This window comes from Athene noctua, chromosome 6, assembly GCF_965140245.1.
Source record: "Athene noctua chromosome 6, bAthNoc1.hap1.1, whole genome shotgun sequence".
Taxonomy (NCBI): domain Eukaryota; kingdom Metazoa; phylum Chordata; class Aves; order Strigiformes; family Strigidae; genus Athene; species Athene noctua.
This window is the reverse complement of record NC_134042.1, coordinates 50,170,907-50,184,230: the sequence shown is the minus strand read 5'-3', so window position 1 is coordinate 50,184,230 and position 13,324 is coordinate 50,170,907. Positions and strand designations below refer to the sequence as shown.

The following is a 13,324-nucleotide window of genomic DNA, read 5'->3' as shown; positions in this document are numbered from 1 at the left end:
CACGGAGGGACGGGAGCGCAGGAGGGAACTCGGGAGCAGCCCCCCTGGAGCTGAGGTCGCTTTACCGGGACATGGTGCTCACAGCACGAGGGTCCCAGCAACGAAGGAAAGATTGCTGCAAGCTAATTCCAGAGTCCCTTGCCTGCGACCAGAAGAGATCACATACCATAGGCTCTTTATTAGAAGTATTTAATTTCAAAACGACTCTGGTAGAGCATATGGCCTGCACGCCCACTCAGCCACCGCTGACTCAGAAGAGAAGCAAAAGTCCTCAACACAGACTGACTGCCTTGTCATAAGTACGTTTTTGGATGAAGACAGCTACATAAGCACATTTGCACATCCTAAATACCCTTTGCAAAAAAGAAAAAAATTCTGCTGGAAAATATATATCAAATATATTATGACCAGAGCAATAGCCTGTGTTTCTGCCACTTTAAAGGCTAAAAGCTGTCATAAGTTTAAAAAAAAATCACAACTGTATAGACGCAATGAAGCAAACTGAAATATCTGAGAGCTAGGAAAAGAACTGGTAGACTTGTATTAAATCCCACTAAGGGAATTTCCAAACAGAGGATGTTCTCCCCAGAATCTAGAGCTCAAACACGGCCGCTCTGTCTCCCTGCAGCTCCTTACACCCAGCCCAGGGATCAGCCAGCTCCGGAGGATCAGCCGGAACACCAGCAGTGACACATCATATAACATCAGCACGGCTGGACAGCCTCCCTCTGAAGAGCAACACTGCAAAAATCAGCCTGTTAGACCATCCTAGACACGTGTCTGCTTTGTGATCACACACAGATATATTTTATATGTTACTACCTTTACTCTTTCTTTGGCATGAACAGAAATGGAACAGCTTCCAAGACATGAAAGACTAGAATTTAGATAAAGGTTTTAGATAAAATGCTGCTCCAGACAGTATGGTAGCTGCCATGTTCTCTCAAAGAAAAAAAATGCCGTGTATGTTTATTTTTGTTTAAATTATTGCTAGCAAAAGTTATCTCCTGCTATCAAAGTCATGGATGTGCAATCCAGAAAACATACTGCTTTGTACCGCTCTCCTTAATTCATAGGATTTTGACAAGTCCAAGAGGTCTCAAGCACTGCTGTAAATTTTTTTTGGATTCTTCACGTGTTAATTTAAAAAGTCACAGTGTAGCTAATATTTTTAATAAACTCTTAAAAAATAGATGTTTTCACTTGCAGTGCTTTGGAGCAACTTCCCTGAGCGATGGTGTCACTGGTGCCCACGGGACACACTGGAAATCCCAGCTCTCCATACACACACCAGTACATAGATGTTTAAAGATAAAGCAAAAGAAGTGCCAATTTGGTATAACGATTTCCATACGATCACAACCTTTACATCTCGATGATTACCTGACTTTTACTTAATAACTAGGCAATACAAAGGTAGGAGGGAACACACTTTTATGAACACATCCCTGACTGATTTCAGTAGATACTCAAGGGCTTCCTGAAGTTGAATTGTACAGAGAAACACTTCACCGGGGCAGGAAAACATTAGTAGAAGAGTTTCAAATGTCAAGAGTCTTTTTTTAAACACAAGTAGTATTTTTTTTTTTTTAATAATGTAAAAAAAGAAAAGGCAACACGATTTCCATAAATTTACCACAAGTTTCACACTGTGCTTGCTTTGGGTTACCTTTCAACTACAACTTTGCTTGAATTCATGCACCCTGCCTATAAATGATTACTATGAACAAAGTATTTTTGAGTTTGAATCAGATGGATTCGCTTCTCTGACAAACTTCCAAAGGGAAATTGGTGAATGCTCAGTGATAACGAACTAGAGCATTTTAAAACTACAGAAAATTTTTTTTAAAAGTCAGATCTAAGCAAGTTTAAAGGCAAAAGCCTCCCAGCCCACACCAGACAAGGTACTGTCTGTCTCTAATCTTACGAGCTGTCGATGAGTTCAGAGCATCAAATGCCAAGTAGTCATGTCCTCTTCTTAAACTGACATCTTCAAATCAAAGAAGCAGCATTTCAGAACAGCTGAATACTCTCACGTGTGAAAATAACGATCAAGAAGCAGCCCAGTAACAGCAAAAACTTGCAGGCAGCAGCCAGAATTGCCCGTCGCTAGCACGTGGAGTGGAGCAACAGCAATGTCAGTTCTAGGAACCGTGACTAACAGGGGGAAAATTGAAGGAAATACGGTGATTTGGGCTAGAAAAAGACTGACAGTAGAAAAGGTAACTACCTTCATTCACATAAAAGCTATCAGGGAAGGCGGGGGAAGGGATAATCTGTTCTCCAGTTTTATGATAGGACAATTAGCAATGGTCTTAAATTGCCTTAACCTACATCCCCTGTGCAAATGAAAAGCTTTTTTGGTTCTTCTCCTACAGGGGGAACATTGCGGCCCTGAACTCGGAGGGATGGGAAGCTGTGACATTTCCCTCCAGGGAAAGAAAATGAAAAAAACACTGAAATACCCTCAGGAGTGACTTAGGCTGATCCTGCGTGTAGCAGAAGAAGACAGAAGAGGTGACCTCTTGATCTGCAATTAATAAATGAAGAATCCATGCATGAAATAGGGTCACCTATAGAAAAAGAGGTGAAAAAAATAAAAGGATTTGTAAAGAGGGGTGTAGGCTGAATACAGACAGGGAGCTGATAGAAAAGCAGCAAACAAATGGAAAGGAGAAGTATCCATGAGAAAAGTTTGGCTAAAACATGTAGAAAATGATTCTGAAAGATCAGATACAGAGATAGGAGAGATGTATAGTCATTCAAAGACGACAGGAATGAATTCAAAACAAAGGAATTCAGAGTTTCCAGGCAGCTGGAGTATTAATCTTGGCAAGAGACGCTGGAATAGGGCAAAAATTAAATATCCTTGGATAGCATGAAGAAAAATGAAGACTGTTAAGACAAAGAATTTGTAGAAAAATACTTCATCAAGAGGGAGACAGCAAGATAAAAAGAATTAGATCAAAGGTGACAATATATCCATACCAAGAGATTTCCATCTGTTTTAGTCATCAGAGATTGCTTGATACTAAATAACACGGAATTGGAAAAATGTACTTTTTGTCTACTCACATGTTTGCAATTATGGGTTATGTGGCATGCTGAGCAAAAACATCATTTAGGGAGCTGCTGTAAATCACACGAGCAGTGTGGTGAGTCACTGCAGCTTGCTACTATTATGTAATTTTACCTCTGCAGTGAGACACACAGGACACAACAGAGCGTTACAATGGAATATTCTCCTCCGATCACAGCCCGCAGTCGAGGCTGCTCTCGTTGGCACAACCAGCTGCTTGTTCTCCAGCACAGCTGGCAGGGACAAGACTGCTGAAACTTGCGGCCATATCATCGTGTGATGCGATCGGATCAGATTTCAGAAGCTAAGCAAAGTAAGGCCTGGTAAATTCAAAATAAATCTATATTTAAACAGGATATCGTCGAGAAAACTGACAGCCCATTAACACTAGTGAATTATTCTATTTGCAGACGCTGCTTCGCACCTACGTGGAACTGGCACGTATAGATGTCCTGCCAAGTTGTCCTAGATGTGGATGCTGGATTCACATATCCCACTTCGCAGTGTGGGAAGGAGCTGATGGCTCTAGTGCCTATCCCATGGTGCTGTTAGGTCTTCTGAGCATGCCTGACCTTGATGGTTTTTAAGCAAGTTTACCCCGGGTCATATTTTCATGTGCTCTGCTGACTGCTTCGAGTGGTCCCATCCTGTAAAAAGATGCAGGGTCACTTCTCACAACTCCTCCTGGGTCAGCTGCGAATCCCTTTATAACCCTTCTCAGGAAAGAAATTCATAGTTCCTGTTTTAAACTGGTTTACTCTGCATTACTTCAGTGCTGCATCACAGGGTTGATGCGGTGTGGGAACAGAGGGAGGGATGGGCAGGCAGCGTCCAGGCCTTGCACGCAACTGGGAGGAGGGAACTGACGGCATTCGGAGACATGAACGGTGTCACCAAAGGGTGGGACAGAAGCACTTACTAAGAGGCCAGATTTTCAAGGTGCCAGCCAGCTTGCCAGCCCTCCTGCCCCGAGCTAGCGCCCTCAACACGCAGTCCTCACGGGCCCCAACATGCTAGATGGGCACGTCAGGCTGCCTGGCAGGAGGTGTGACCTGCACTCCCAAGCTGATCCTCCAAGCCTTGCTGACTGCAGATAATTTGCAGGCCTGGAATTTTTAACACTACAATTAATATCTGTTATTTAGAAGCAAGATGCTGATTAGCAACAGGACCAGGTGGATGCTGCTGTACGGGACAGCGAAGGACGAAGAGCAGGGTCACACCATCACTGATGAGCCCAAACGCTCTCACTGTATTCCTACAACTCGCCCGAAAGACGCTCGCCTCCTGAGTTAGCAGAAGCAACTATTACCTCTCCTGGAACCATTCCTCAAATGCTTTTTATTTCAACAACCTGAACAAGGAGAGAAAGGCCCATGGGAGTGACAAACTTACAGAAACTATTCACCTCAGCATGCAAACTCCCCAGCCAAGCAATATCCACAGGTGATCAGCTCCTCTGCATTGACTTCCAGCCATCCCCATGCTCACCAGTGCTCAGTCACAGAATCACAGAACAGAATCCCAGAATCATCTCAGTTGGAAAAGCCCCTGAAGCTCCTCCAGTCCAACCATGACCCTCACCCTGACCGTTCCCAACTCCCCCAGATCCCTCAGCGCTGGCTCAGCCCGACTCTTCAACCCCTCCAGGGATCCCAGGGACTCCCCCCTGCCCTGGGCAGCCCATTCCAACGCCCAACAGCCCCTTCTGCACAGAAATCCTTCCTCAGAGCCAGCCTGACCCTGCCCTGGGCAGCTTGAGGCCATTCCCTCGGGGCCTGGCGCTGGGGCCTTGGCTCCAGAGACTCATCCCCCCTCTCTGCCCCCTCCTGGCAGGGAGTTGCAGAGGGCCAGGAGGTCTCCCCTCAGCCTCCTCTTCTCCAGACTGAACCCCCCCAGTGCCCCCAGCCGCTCCCCAGCAGACCTGTGCTCCAGACCCTGCCCCAGCTCTGTTGCCCTTCTCTGGCCACGCTCGAGTCATTCAATGGCCTTTTTGGGGTGAGGGGCCCAAAACTGAACCCACTCACCAAGGGGCGGCCTCACCAGGGCCAAGTTAAAGTCACTCACTCCAAACCACTTTCCTGAACCTCCTGAGGGTTCAACCTCTGCTGATGAAAGGGATGGCTTTCCCAATATGCAGGCTTTGCTAAGACTGGGAGTTTTGCTGCCAGTCTTTCCCCATTACCCTCATTAAGTTTAATTCCCAAGATATTTTCCAATCCCCCCTTAGACAGCTGGACACACGGTATGACTGACAGGAGGCAAAGCGTTACTGTAGCATCCTGTCCTGTAGCTCTGTCCCATACAAAACTCCTGCTCTCTTCCCCACCCTGCAGACCTGCATTGCTCTTTACCAACCACTTTGAAAACTGAAAACAATCCTTTTAAATCTTCGCATCTTTAAGAAGGGGAATAATTTAAACCGCGTTCAAGCATCTGAACTGTTTTATCCATACCTCTTTTCTTAGGATTCAAGGAAACCTGCAGTCTGACAGAAAGAATTTAAATTTCCCAAACTTGAAGCTCAGAAACTTGATTCCAAGCAGGAAACAGCTATTTGGAAACAATGACGTTTCCACCAGCAAATTTTACTGCCAGGCATCTAGCTGCAAACTGCTAACCACCGATGGTACTGATTATCTCCCCACCGATATAAAATATTACTGATGGCGACGCGCTGCCACAGCAGCACGAGCTCTGCAGTAAGTAGCACACAAGTGACTGCTCCAACACCAGAAACAATTTCCCTCTGTATGTTCTCTTCTGTCCCGCTTGGATCCTATTTATGAGCAGCCATGTCAACATATAATCTATATTCCTATTCCTTAACACTTTTATCTCTTTTCCTCCCTTCTTGCCTTATCTACTTACTGTTGTACATCTCAGCCTTTCGTGATCCCATCTTTACTCTCCCTTCTCACCACTGCCATCTCACTATTGCTATTTTTTGTCGTGTATTTTGTCTGGTGATGTATCCTCCTAATTCACAACCTGCTTTCACCCCAAGTGTCACACTCTGCATTGCCTTCCAACTAAAATGTATGATGTTTCACCTTCTTTCCTCCTTCTTCCCCCACCACAACCTCTTCTGCTGACCTTCTTCATCCAAGAAACTCTGTGTTGTAAGTGAAAACTTACGCTACACGGAAACATGAGCTCACCCGTTCTGGATACATACACTTCTGAAAGAACAGCAGATTATAAATGCATTATAAGTACACAAAGTAAAATTAGATCAGCTTTCAAGAAGTTAAATATAATTAAAATGCTGGGCACTCTACATTAGAAGACCACGCTGCCTGTGTTTTGCTTTGTGTACGCTCCAGAGGTGGGCTGAGCAGCTGTGTGAGTCTGTAGCAGTACCACTCAGGACATGGCACAGCATGAGATGGCCATGTCCAGGCTTCAACAGCTTTGGCACACTTGGAAACTCAGACCTTCAGCCCTAGGTAACACTGAGACAGATGCAGCAGTGGTGTAATGAGCTACACACCTGCCTCTCCCACAAAAAAGGTGTCGGTGTCCCCTGGGCTTACAGTGATGCCAGTCCAGTGCTGCAGGAGGTGACAGCCAGCAAAGGAGCCCAGGAATCAGAAGTGAGGGCTTCTGGTAGTGCCTGACCCGCCACTGCTCAGTGGATAAAGCCTGTGTCTCTTTAAACTGTCATGCACAACAGACAGGATCCCAAACCTGACCAGTATACCCACCACAAGGCAGTGAAGTTACAAGCAATACTGAAAAGCTATTTTCATATTTCTTCAACCCCAGATGCTGCCAACAACTGTTGAACCCCTGCAGGCTTAGTTTAAATAAGCCTGAGGCTTGTTCTTTTCCGCAGCTCATATCATCTCAGGGAATCCATTATAAGAGAATAAGGCTGCATTGCTGCAGTACCCTTCTTCAGTCCCCAGAACGTCCTGGCCAGGCTGCGCAGCCCCAGTCCAGAGGGGACAGACCTCCACGGCAGCCCAGCTCAGCCCTGCAGCTGTGTTCCCGTGTGGAATATGAACCTCTGCATCCAAACCATGAGACACAAACCAAACGTAACGAACCAGACCCAGCTTTGAACGTACTGAGCACAATATACCTTTGGATGACTATTTGTCTTCGTCCAAACCCCTTTGAACAGTTCCACCTCAAGTTCAAGATCCAACCTGAAATAGGGAACTGGCTACTTCTGGCCTTCAGAAGTACCTCAGATGGAGACCACAAACATTGGATCAAACTAAAACAAGCAATGAAATTCTTCTGTAACCTTGCAAAAGGTACAGAGCATGACAGATTACTGCCAGCCCTCCAAGCATCAAAGGTCTCCAAGGGCACTATTTATCATTACAGCAGTATTTAAAATGGACATTACTATATTTGAAAATATTTTGTTTATTACATCTTCCCAGGGAGAAAGTTCTGTGGCAGAAAACTACACTGGCAAATAGTTACCTCTTTGTATTGAGTCCCCTCTCGATTCATCTGCTAAACCCATAGAAGGAAGTGGCTTTAGTGTTTCAGATGGTTTTGGCTTCTATGCTGCTGAGTACAGTTGGATTAGTTTCTGAAATAGAATTGGCTCCCAAATTATTTGAAGCATTTGTACTCGGTGAATGCTGGGAAATATCATTAGCGTGCCATAATACTTTTGCCTAATGCTCTCCAAAGTCTATGCCAAAAAAAGTGAAAAACACTGTCTATTTTGATTCTAGCAGCACAGCTTAAGTAGCTGTGGTAGCAGATCTAGCATACTGCCCAAAAATTCAAAGAAATTAATGACAGTAACCTTCTAAGCAGAGAGTTTATTTCCTTTGTCTGGAGAAGAGACAGAGGAAGGTAATAGTGGATGAAATAAAATAAAATACATATTCATGCTGGGGTCTCGGCTGTAAGTTGGAGTCTCTTTGCCCACCAACTCACTCGCTACCTGCAGTAGATGAGGGAGTAACACGAGCAAACCACAATTCCCCCCTGCCCGCCATGTCAGCAGTTTTGCTAGATCTCCTAAAACACTGCCATCTTATTCTGTGCAGCTTCTTGCAGCTTTAACTCAACACATTCTTCACCTTCTCTGGGGCACTCTTTGCTTCAGCATCTTTTGTCTCTCACTTCCAATTCCCCTGTCTATGTATAATCAAGTTCTGAGTTTGGAGCTCTTATTTTTCCATCTGCTAATTAACTCCCACCTATAAGCCACCTCCTCCCCCTCTCCAGAAGATGTTGTATATAACTCGCAAGCCTATTTCTCTGGTGACTAACTTACAAAATTTATCCTCAGTCTCCTAGGTGTGCCCTATGGTCTGACAGGAGCTCGTACTGGTGCTCGGAGGGGCTGTCCTCCTCAGGGGATCACCACAGCCAGCTGCAACAGCTTCTGACACTGGCTCAGTCCTGGAATTGATGGTGTTCTGCAAGTACAGTCCTACAAAGCTATTCAAAATCCTTTAAAATTAGTCAGAACACTGAAGCAGGAAGCAGCTGATTTTTTTGGTGTTTTTTTGGTTTGGTTTTTTTTTTTTAGATCTGGAAGATTTTGAACAGTCGTGTCTTCCTGCAAAGTCAGTAAGCTGCTGCACAGTCCAGCCACCCTGCAGAGGCAGCAGACATCCCAGAGAACTAAAAATAAATAAATAAGTAAACAAATGCTGAACCCTCTTTTAAAACAAAACAACCCCCCAACAAGATCTCTGTCAAGAGGCTGTGGGTGTACATGTTACGGATGGAGATCGCGTTGGCAACATTTAAAAGAAGATACATAAAAAAAAGACAACCAACAAACAACAGACTAGAAGAAATCACTTCCCTGTGGCAAGTCAGACCAACGACATAATGAAATATAAAAGACATCATTAAAATGGGGTTCTCAGCAGTGGTGACTTTGGGCCAGAGCCTTGCACTTTTCACTGTAGTGCTTAAGCAGCACGAAGCAAGGGCAGGGGCTGCTCGGCCTCCGGTGGTTCCCACTCTTCCCTCAGCTATAAAGGCAAAGGATTCGGCCTCTGCTTCAGTTCAGTTTTCAAAGGAATTCTTCAAATTCATAATTAAAACAGACCTACTCCATCTGGATCAGGTGCAGCGACATGAGCGCTCGAGGAAGGCTCTCGCTACATTAGCAATAACTTAATATTCTTCTTTTTCTGTCATTAAAGCATTGCTCTGCCCTGTTGTAGACCTGCTGGAAGATAAACCCAGTGGTGGTTTGCTCTCCCCAGCACCACTGCCCAGAACACTGCTCACAGAGTTTCACATGCTGCCGAGCGGGGGCTGAGGGATCCCCACTGTGGTTTCCACTGCGTTTAACATTGCCTAATTAGCCTGATCACTGCAATTCATGTACGTAAGAGCAGCCCTGGTTTGTTAGGGAAAGGTTAATAGTCACAGTCACCCAAGGGCAGTGGTTTTAGCTTCTCCTCTGAGCCTCCCCGTGCTTCTTCTACCTTCAGCCTTTAAAACCATCTCTTTGGCTGCACAGTGAAGTGAGTGGATCGCAGAACCAACCTGAATTAAAAATCAACCCTGCACCAAGTCAGGTTTGAGGCCCTTCAGTCCTGCATCCCATCTCCAACAGAGGATGTCAAGGAAGTATTTAACACAGACCACACAGGGAAGCTTCCCCCAAACACCCTCCCCACCTCCAGAGAAATTTATGGCTCAGAAAAACCTCTCAGTCATAGATAGGATCTTTGTATCTAACAGTCCTTCATGTCTTTTTTTTCTCACATAAATCTGTACAGTTACTTTTCGCACCTATGTAAACACAACTTAATACAATGAGGAGTTTCACAGATCATGCAGAAAAAACCACATTTCCTTGTTGCTCAGAGCCTGCCATCCACTCGCTGCACCCACTGCCAGCTCAGTCCCCTCCTCTGCTTTCACCTAAATACACACCCTGGTGCGAGGGATGCAGTAGCACAGGGATGGGATGAAGCACCCAGGGCCAAGAGAACTATCCTGCCCATTGCTGTGTACTGTTCATTCTGTGTTCAGAAAAGCAGTCCCCAAACAAGAGGAAAACCCATGCTGTGCACCGCATCAAATAATCACAGGCCAACAGGCAGTTCTGCTCCAAAGAGATTACCACCTAACGAGATCAAAGGGCTGAGGACTGAAAGGACCACTGAAGGAGTCAAAATGGCTTGCAGAGGTCACATTGGTGGGAGTTAAGGCCATGCCCGAGGTTTTGCCCACTAACCACCACTCTGTAGGTCATACAATCATTAATTCTGATGCGAGTAGGCAGGTTCAGAAATTCAAGACATTTATCTAATAGGGACTGAACCACAGCCAATGACATCTGAACTGTGTGGTGTGCATGAAGCTGGATTTGCAGAAGACCTTGCTGACTCTGGAAGATGAGAGCTGCAAGAGAAGCAGTGGCACCACCAGCATGGCCTGGCAGCTCTTCGATTGTTTATCTGCACTGGTACACTTCACTGAACACTTCAGGAAAGAAGGAAAAGAAAAGCTAAAGAATCAAGCTGAGCCTTTCTTTTAATTTATTCACTGGAATTTTTTTCAGCTGAAAAAGATGTTTAGATTTCAGGAACTTTAACTGTTAAAAAAAAAATAAATTAAAAAAACACTTGGAAATGAACAGTTAGTCTCATGGGAAATCGTCCATCAAGCAATCTGGAGGGTAGCATACTTTTCTTGCACGTGGGAAACCCCAATTTTTCTGTGATTACTTTACAAAAGTGACTAGCCATCACCCTGAACACCAGGCAACAGAGTCACTCTCGTGTGCTGTCCAAATCAATTCATGTTTCATTTATACTAAATGCAAAAAGTATATGAACAGTTTCAGCAGAAATCCTTGAAACCACTTTGCAATGCTTTACAAGTCAGTATGAAAACCAACATCCCATGAGGAGGGAGACGCAACTCCTGGTCTTCACTGGAAATAAGACAAAGATGGGTCCGAACTCCTCTTTCTCTCCATTCTCTAACCATGTGATAGGTGGGGACTCCCACTGACTTCCTCTCCCACTTTATAACCAGCACTTCAGTCTCCCTGATAATCTGTCTGGAGAGGAAGAAAACAAGTGGTGGGGTGAAGCTACCAAAGCACTCAATTTTAGAAATGTTCCCAACCATTTTCCCCTGCACCCCATTTTTATTTTGGTAAAAACTACTTTGGTGAGTTAACCCAAAACCATGCATAGTTGCTTGACCATTTCAAAATGGTTGAAATAAGAAAAAATAAAATCGAGAGATTCCATGCAAGATCATTATCTTAACAAATATTAAGAATTTTTTGGAAGACAAAATACCCAACTGTACAGACACTATCACTCCTTCCTCAGTTTTCCTCTGGGATTTCGCAACCAAGAAATATGGGATGAAGCACATGACATTAAGCATTGATCCTCCTGTCGAAAGGTTGAAAATTATTATTCAAGGGTAATAGACATGGTGGAAAAATTTAGCTGTCCTAGAAGTCAGGTGGACACTAGTATTATGAAAAAGGAACATACTTACTGTTATTTTTCTTCTCTGAATCTTTATTCATAGAACTCAAATAAAAATTTTAAAACATTCAGTTTCTAAGACCAGCTCTCCAATCACTATATATACCACTGATCACAGAGTCCTCAGCGGCAGAGGAGCTGGTCAGATGTCTTGTGTAAGCACCGTAGAATTTGAAAAGTTCTGCTAGGCCGGATTTAATAGAAAGCTGGAGGATCTACAAAATACAACAGCAGGATGGGCAGAGCCATCTCTCAGGGCTCAGCTCCTCGAAGATGTACATCTGGAGAGACCAGGAGGAGAGCGAGCAGCCTTTCTGCTCATCAAAGACCTACAGACATTAGCAAGCCCTTTATGTTTTAGAATCCATGATGTCTCTCAAGCCAAGTGCCTGAACAGAACGAAGCAACAATAAGCAAATGAGACGTTGTATTTTCCTAAACCAGAAAGAAGAAGATAGCACATCCACCTCACTTGCTAGCAATGTACTGACACTGTGAGCTCCCATCAAAATTACAGTCTTTTAACACATACAGTCATGAACTGGTGCTGGTGTTGAGGGACTGAAGACATTTCAGTGCTGGTCATCAAAACCTTGAATCCCAGAAGACAGGTTGGCAGGGACCTCCAGAGGCCTCTGGTCCAGCCTTCTGCTCCAAGCAGGGCTAACTGCACTCAGGTCACGCTGCTCAAGGACTTGCCCAGCCAACTTCAGAAAATCTTCAAGGACGGAGATCCCACCACCTCCCTGGGCCCTGCCCCAGAGCACAAACACCATCCTGTGAAGACTCTTCCCCACATCCAGCTGGACCCTCCCTTGGTGCAGACTGTGCCAGCTGGTTCTCACCCCTTCGCGGGGCACTCCTGACGAGAGCCTGGCTCCAGCGCCGCTGCCAGTCCGCCGTGGAGGACAGTGGTTAGATCTCTCTTCGGCCTTCTTGTTCCCAGACTAAAATCCACATATATATCATATATATTTCCAGTCTTTCCTCCATTTTTCCTGCCTGAGGAGTCTGTATTTATTCCCTGCAGCACTCCAGTCATGGACCCTGTCTCACCATGTCTCCTCCATAAACCCTACTGCTTCCTTAATCGTCCCTTAATTGTTCCACAGGCTACAGGTGTCAGTCCACGAGCACTGGGCAAACACACATTCAGAGGAGGAGCCTCCCTCAGCCCCTGTCCCAGAGAGCCAGGGCTCTGAACAGACACAGCACAGCAGTTCAGGCACAACCCCAGGGAGACTAACACAGCAGAGATGAGAAGAGGACTGTGCTAAGGAGAGACCTGAAAGGTACGCCAAGTAATGAGAGATTCCTTCTTCAAACAAATACAAGAATCTCAGGTGGGACTGAGTTATTCCTGAGGAGATAAAAAGCTCCTCATTTCCACTCAGGACACAACTTCTGATTTCAGCTCTCTATGCAGGACTCAGATTAGGCTTCAGCTCAGCAAATCTCTCAGGGAACAAGTGAGTTTCTCCTGCATTTCTTGTTTTTAAAAGGAGGAGTGGTGGAAAATGCATGGAGAAATTATAGTAGGAGCCATCCTCCTCCCTCAGCACAGGTTAGAAAGAAGACAACACATTAAAAAAGCTGGATCTGGTTTTTCCCAGTTCACCTTTGTTGGGCATTAGCATCATTGCCTGGTTCCTTCCCCCTTTCAACTCACACTGCCTACCAGCTCCCTACTGTCTCAGAGCTCACAGTTTACTATCTGTCCTTAATCTTATCTTTGTACTAACAATGAACTGTAACTGCAACACCTTTTTATGCAACAATCAATAAG

The 13,324-nt window shown here is 45.0% G+C and overlaps 1 protein-coding gene across 1 annotated transcript in view; it reads right to left on the bottom strand.

The window, feature by feature from the left end:
* The window catches only part of MAP4K5 (mitogen-activated protein kinase kinase kinase kinase 5), a 72,137-nt gene that overhangs the window by 35,249 nt on the left and 23,564 nt on the right, over positions 1-13,324 (bottom strand). The gene's annotated exons all lie outside the window — the stretch shown is intronic.